The sequence below is a fragment of the Oenanthe melanoleuca genome, chromosome 25, assembly GCF_029582105.1.
Source record: "Oenanthe melanoleuca isolate GR-GAL-2019-014 chromosome 25, OMel1.0, whole genome shotgun sequence".
NCBI classification, from domain to species: domain Eukaryota; kingdom Metazoa; phylum Chordata; class Aves; order Passeriformes; family Muscicapidae; genus Oenanthe; species Oenanthe melanoleuca.
This window is the reverse complement of record NC_079358.1, coordinates 4,159,749-4,165,748: the sequence shown is the minus strand read 5'-3', so window position 1 is coordinate 4,165,748 and position 6,000 is coordinate 4,159,749. Positions and strand designations below refer to the sequence as shown.

The 6,000-nt window shown below is 43.9% G+C and overlaps 1 protein-coding gene across 1 annotated transcript in view; it reads right to left on the bottom strand.

Annotated features, from left to right (window-relative positions):
• Positions 1 to 6,000, bottom strand: part of BRD2 (bromodomain containing 2) — a 40,132-nt gene that overhangs the window by 33,491 nt on the left and 641 nt on the right. The gene's annotated exons all lie outside the window — the stretch shown is intronic.

Sequence of the window (6,000 nt, the reverse complement as noted above, 5' to 3'; positions counted from 1 at the left end):
TCTCGTTTTGCTGCGTCCCCCCCAAGGGAATTTCAGGTAGAAATTCCCAGGGATTTGGTCATGAAATCTTGGGAATTTCAGGCAGAAATTCCTGAAGATTTTGATTCTGAAATCCTGGGAATTTCAGGTAAAAATTCCTGAATATTTTTGTCATGAAATCCTGGGAATCTCAGGCAGAAATTCCTGAAGGTTTTGGTTCTGAAATCCTGGGAAATTCAGGCAGAAATTCCTGAGGATTTTTATCCTGAAATCTCAAGAATCTCAGGCAGAAATTCCTGATGATTCTGGTTCTGAAATCCTGGGAAATTCATGCAAAAATTCCCAAGGACTTTGATCCTGAAATCCTGAGAATCTCAAGCAAAAATTCCTGAGGATTTTGGCCATAAAATCCCAAGAATTTCAGGCAGAATTTCCCAAGGATTTGGCCATAAAATCCTGAGAATTTCTAATGATTCCTGAGGATTTTGGTCCTGAAATATTGAGAATCTCAGGCAGAAATTCCTGAAGATTTTGGTTCTGAAATCCTGGGAATTTCAGGCAGAAATTCCTGAGGATTTTGGTTCTCAATTCCTGGGAAATTAATGCAAAAATTCCCAAGGGATTTGGTCCTGAAATCTCAGAAATTTCAGGCAGAAATTCCAAAAGATTTTGGCCATAAAATCCTGGGTATCTCAACCCCAAAATCCCAAAGATTTGGGGTCGAGTCCGTGGCCAGAGCCATGAGGCCGGCATTGCCCTCCCCCAAAATCCTAGAAAAATAATTAAAAAAAATTATGGGATAAATTGAGTGGTTTTCAGAAGAAATTGTGGGAAAAAACCCCAAGATCGTAGCTAAAACCGTGCCTGATTTATTATAAAAATTCTCATTTTTCTGTCCTCAAAACTGGTGCTAAAATCATTCTCGAAGTGTCCCAAAAATTCTCATTTTTCTGCTTTTTTTCCAAGGAACGTCAGGCAGAAATTCTCATGGATTTGGTCCTGAAATCCTGGGAAATTCATGCAAAAATTCCCAAGCATTTTAATCCTGAAATCCTGAGAATCTCAGGGAGAAATTCCACAAGATTTAGGGCATGAAACCCTGAGAATTTCAGAAAGAAATTCTTGATGGTTTTAGTCCTAAAATCCTGGAAATTTCAAATAATTCCTGAATATTTTGGTCCTGAAATCTTGAGAATCTCAGGCAAAAATTCCTGAGGATTTTGGTCCTGAAATCCTGGGAATTTCAGGCAGAAATTCCTGAAGATCTTGGTTCTCAATTCCTGGGAAATTAATGCAAAAATTCCCAAGGGTTTTGGTCCTGAAATCTCAGGAAGAAATTCCAAAAGATTTTGGCCATAACATTCTGGGAATCTCAACCCCAAAATCCCAAAGATTTGGGGTCGAGTCCGTGGCCAGAGCCATGAGGCCGGCATTGCCCTCCCCCAAAATACTGGAAAAAAAATAGAATATGGAAAAAAAAAAAAAAAATTTAGAGGAAAACTCATTGGGTTTTTGGAAAAAAATTCTGAAATCGTAGCTAAAAGCGGTTCATAAATCGTCCCGAAAATTCTCATTTTGCTGCGTCCCCCCCAAGGGAATTTCAGGTAGAAATTCCCAGGATTTGGGCCTGAAATCCTGGGAATTTCAGGCAAAAATTCCTGAAGGTTTTGGCTGTAAAACACTTGGAATTTCAGGCAGAAATTCCTGAGGGTTTTGGTCCTGAAATCCCAAGAATTTCATGCAGAAATTCCCAAGGATTTGCCCATAAAATCCGGAGGATTTCAAATAATTCCTGAATATTTTGGTCCTGAAATATTGAGAATTTCAGGCAGAAATTCCAAAAGATTTTGGGCATAAAATCCTGAGAATTTCAGGCAGAAATGCCAAAAGATTTTGGTCCTGAAATTCTGAGAATCTCAGGGAAAAATTCCAGAAGTTTTTGGGCATAAAATCCTTGGAATTTCAAATAATTCCTGAGGATTTTGGTCCTGAAATTCTGAGAATCTCTGACAGAAATTCCAAAAGATTTTGGGCATAAAATCCTGAGAATTTCAGGCAGAAATTCCCAAGGATTTGGTCCTGAAATTCTGGGAATTTCAAATAATTCCTGAATATTTTGGTCCTGAAATATTGAGAATTTCAGGCAGAAATTCCTGAAGGTTTTGGTCATGAAATCCTGGGAAATTATTGCAAAAATTCCAAAGGGTTCTGGTGCTAAAATCCTGGGAATTTCAGGCAAAAATTCCTGAATATTTTTGTCATGAAATCCTGGGAAATTCAAGCAGAAATTCCTGAGGATTTTGGTCCTAAAATCCTGGAAATTTCAAACAAAAATTCCTGAATATTTTTGTCATGAAATCCTGAGAATCTCAGGCAGAAATTTCAAATGATTTTGGTCCTGAAATCTCAAAAATTCCAAACAGAAATTCCAAAAGATTTTTGCCATAAAACCCTGAGAATTTCAAGTAATTCCTGAGGATTTTGGCCATAAAATCCTGGAAATTACAGACAAAAAATCCTGAGAATTTTGGACAAAAAATCCTGGTAATTTCAAATAATTCCTGAATATTTTAGTCCTGAAATCCTGGGAATTTCAGACAAAAAATCCTGAGAATTTTGCTCCTGGAATTCCAGAAATTTCAGGCAGAAATTCCTGATGATTTTGGCCCTGAACTCCAGGAATCTTAACCAGGAAAATCCTGAAATTTCAGCCATAAAAATCCCATTATTTTTCCTGTGAACTCCAAGAACTTTTCATCTTTAACCCCCAGGAATTCCAGCCTTAAATTCCCAGGATTTTTATGGGAATATTCAGGAATTTTGGGCAAAAAAATCATGATTTGAGTAGAGCAAAGAGGGATGGGAGGGTGCTAAAAAATCCATTAAATCCATGGAAAACAAATGCCAAGGATTTGGGGGGGTCAAGGAATGGGACCCCCCAGAACACCAATCCCAAAATTTTGGGGACACCAGAATTCCCATTCCAAGGATTTTTGGGGATCCAGGATTTGGGGACCCCCAGGACACTAATCCCAGAATTTTGGGGGATCCAGGACACCAATCCCAGGATTTTTGGGGGATTCCCAGGACACCAATTCCAGAATTTTGGGGGATCCAGGACATGGATCCCAAGGATTCCACCAGAATTCCCATTCCAAGGATTTTTGGGGATCCAGGATTTGGGGGACCCCCAGGACACCAATCCCAGACTTTTGGGGATCCCCAGGACAACAATCCCAAAATTTTGGGGATCCCCAGGATACAAACCCCAGGATTTTAGGAGGATCCAGAAATGGGGACACCAATCCCAAAATTTTGGGGACCACCACAATTCCCATTCCAAGGATTTTTGGGGATCCCCAGGACACCAATCCCAGAATTTTGGGGGATCCAAGACACCAATCCCAAGGATTTTGGGGACCCCCAGGACACCAATCCCAAGGATTTTGGGGATCCCCAGGACACCAATCCCAAAGATTTTGGGGACCACCAAAATTCCCATTCCAAGGATTTAGGGACCCCCAGGATTTTGGGGGGATCCCCCCCTTTTTTTTTTCCCCCAGAGCTGACCCCTGGGTGACCCCAGTGACAAGGACAGGGTGACCCTGGTGGCACTGCCAGAATTTTGGGGTCCCCAATGTCACTGTCACATCCTGGGGGGTGACACAGACACAGCACAGGGGTCCCCAAAGTGACACTGCCACAATTTGGGGGTCCCACAGTGACACTGCCACAATTTTGGGGGTCCAAAAGTGACACAATCACAATTTTGGGGGTCCAGAAGTGACACAATCACAATTTTGGGGTCCCTGTGTCACTGTCACAACCTCAGGGTGACACATAATGACACAGCCAAAATTTGGGGGTCCCAATGTCACTGTCACAGTCTGGGGGTGACACAGATCCAGCACAGGGGTCCCCAAAGTGACACAACCACAATTTTGGGGTCCCAAAATAACACAACCACAATTTGGGGGGTCCCAAAGTGACACAGGCACAGTTTTGGGGTCCCTGTGTCACTGTCACAGCCTGGGGGGTGACACAGACCCAGCACAGGGGTCCCCAAAGTGACACTGCCACAATTTAGGGGTCCCACAGTGACACAACCACGATTTTGGGGTCCCCAATGTCACTGTCACAGCCTGGGGGTGACACAGACCCAGCACAGGGGTCCCCAAAGTGACACTGCCACAATTTGGGGGGTCCCACAATGACACAACCAAAATTTGGGGGCCCTACAGTGACAGAACCATAACTCAGGAGTGCCAAAGTGACACTGCCACAATTTAGAGGTCCCAAAGTGACACAACCACGATTTTGGGGTCCCTGTGTCACTGTCACAGCCTGGGGGGTGACACAGACCCAGCACAGGGGTCCCCAAAATGATACAACCACAAATTTGGGATCCCCAAATCACTGTCACAACACAGGAATGACACAGACCCAATGTGGGGTCCCAAAGTGACACTGCCACCATTTAGGGGGTCCCAAAATGACACTGACACAATTTACAAGTCCCAAAATGACACTGCCACAATTTGGGAGTCCCAAAATGACACAATCACAATTTAGGGACCCCAAAGTGACAGTGCCACAATTTTGGGGTCCCAATGTCACTGTCACAGCATTTGGATCCCAAAGTGACTCTGCCACCATTTAGGGGTCCCAAAATGACACAGCCACAAATTTGGGATCCCCAAATCACTGTCACAACACAGGAATGACACAGACCCAATGTGGGGTCCCAAAGAGACACTGCCACCATTTAGGGGGTCCCAAAATGACACTGCCACAATTTAGAAGTCCCAAAATGACACAATCACAATTTAGGGACCCCAAAGTGACACTGCCACAATTCTTGGGTCCCAATGTCACTGTCACAGCATTTGGATCCCAAAGTGACACTGCCACCATTTAGGGATCCCAAAATGACACTGCCACAATTTAGGGATCCCAAAAATGACACAGCCACAAATTTGGGATCCCCAAATCACTGTCTCAACACAGGAATGACACAGACCCAATGTGGGGGTCCCAAAGTGACACTGCCACCATTTAGGGGGTCCCAAAATGACACAGCCACAATTTAGAAGTCCCAAAATGACACAACCACAATTTAGGGACCCCAAAGTGACAGTGCCACAATTTTGGGGGCCTGAAGTGACACTGCCACAATTCTTGGGTCCCAATGTCACTGTCACAGCATTTGGATCCCAAAGTGACACTGCCACAATTTAGGGATCCCAAAATGACACTGCCACAAATTCGGGATCCCAATGTCACTGTCACAACATAGACCCAATGTGGGGGTCCCAAAGTGACACTGCCACAATTTTGGGATCCCAAAAATGATACAACCACAAATTTGGGATCCCCAAATCACTGTCACAACATAGGAATGACACAGACCCAATGTGGGGTCACAAAGTGACACTGCCATCATTTAGGGGGTCCCAAAATGACACAACCACAATTTAGAAGTCCCAAAATGACACTGCCAAAATTTAGGGGTCCCAAAGTGACACAATCACAACTTAGGGACCCCAAAGTGACAGTGCCACAATTTTGGGGTCCTAAAGTGACACTGCCACAATTCTTGGGTCCCAATGTCACTGTCACAGCATTTGGATCCCAAAGTGACACTGCCACCATTTAGGGATCCCAAAAATGACACAACCACAAATTTGGGATCCCCAAACCACTGTCACAACACAGGAATGACACAGACCCAATGTGGGGGTCCCAAAGAGACACTGCCACAATCTAGGGGTCCCAAAGTGACAGTGCCACAATTCTGGGGTCCCAATGTCACTGTCACAGCATGTGGGTCCCAAAGTGACACTGCCACAATTTAGGGCTCCCAAAATGACTCTGCCACAATTTAGGAGCCCCAAAGTAACACTGCCACAATTTAGGGATCCCAAAATGACACTGCCACAATTTTGGAGTCCTAAAGTGACACAACAACAATTTTGGGTTCCCAAAGTGACAGTGCCACAATTTAGGGATCCCAAAATGACA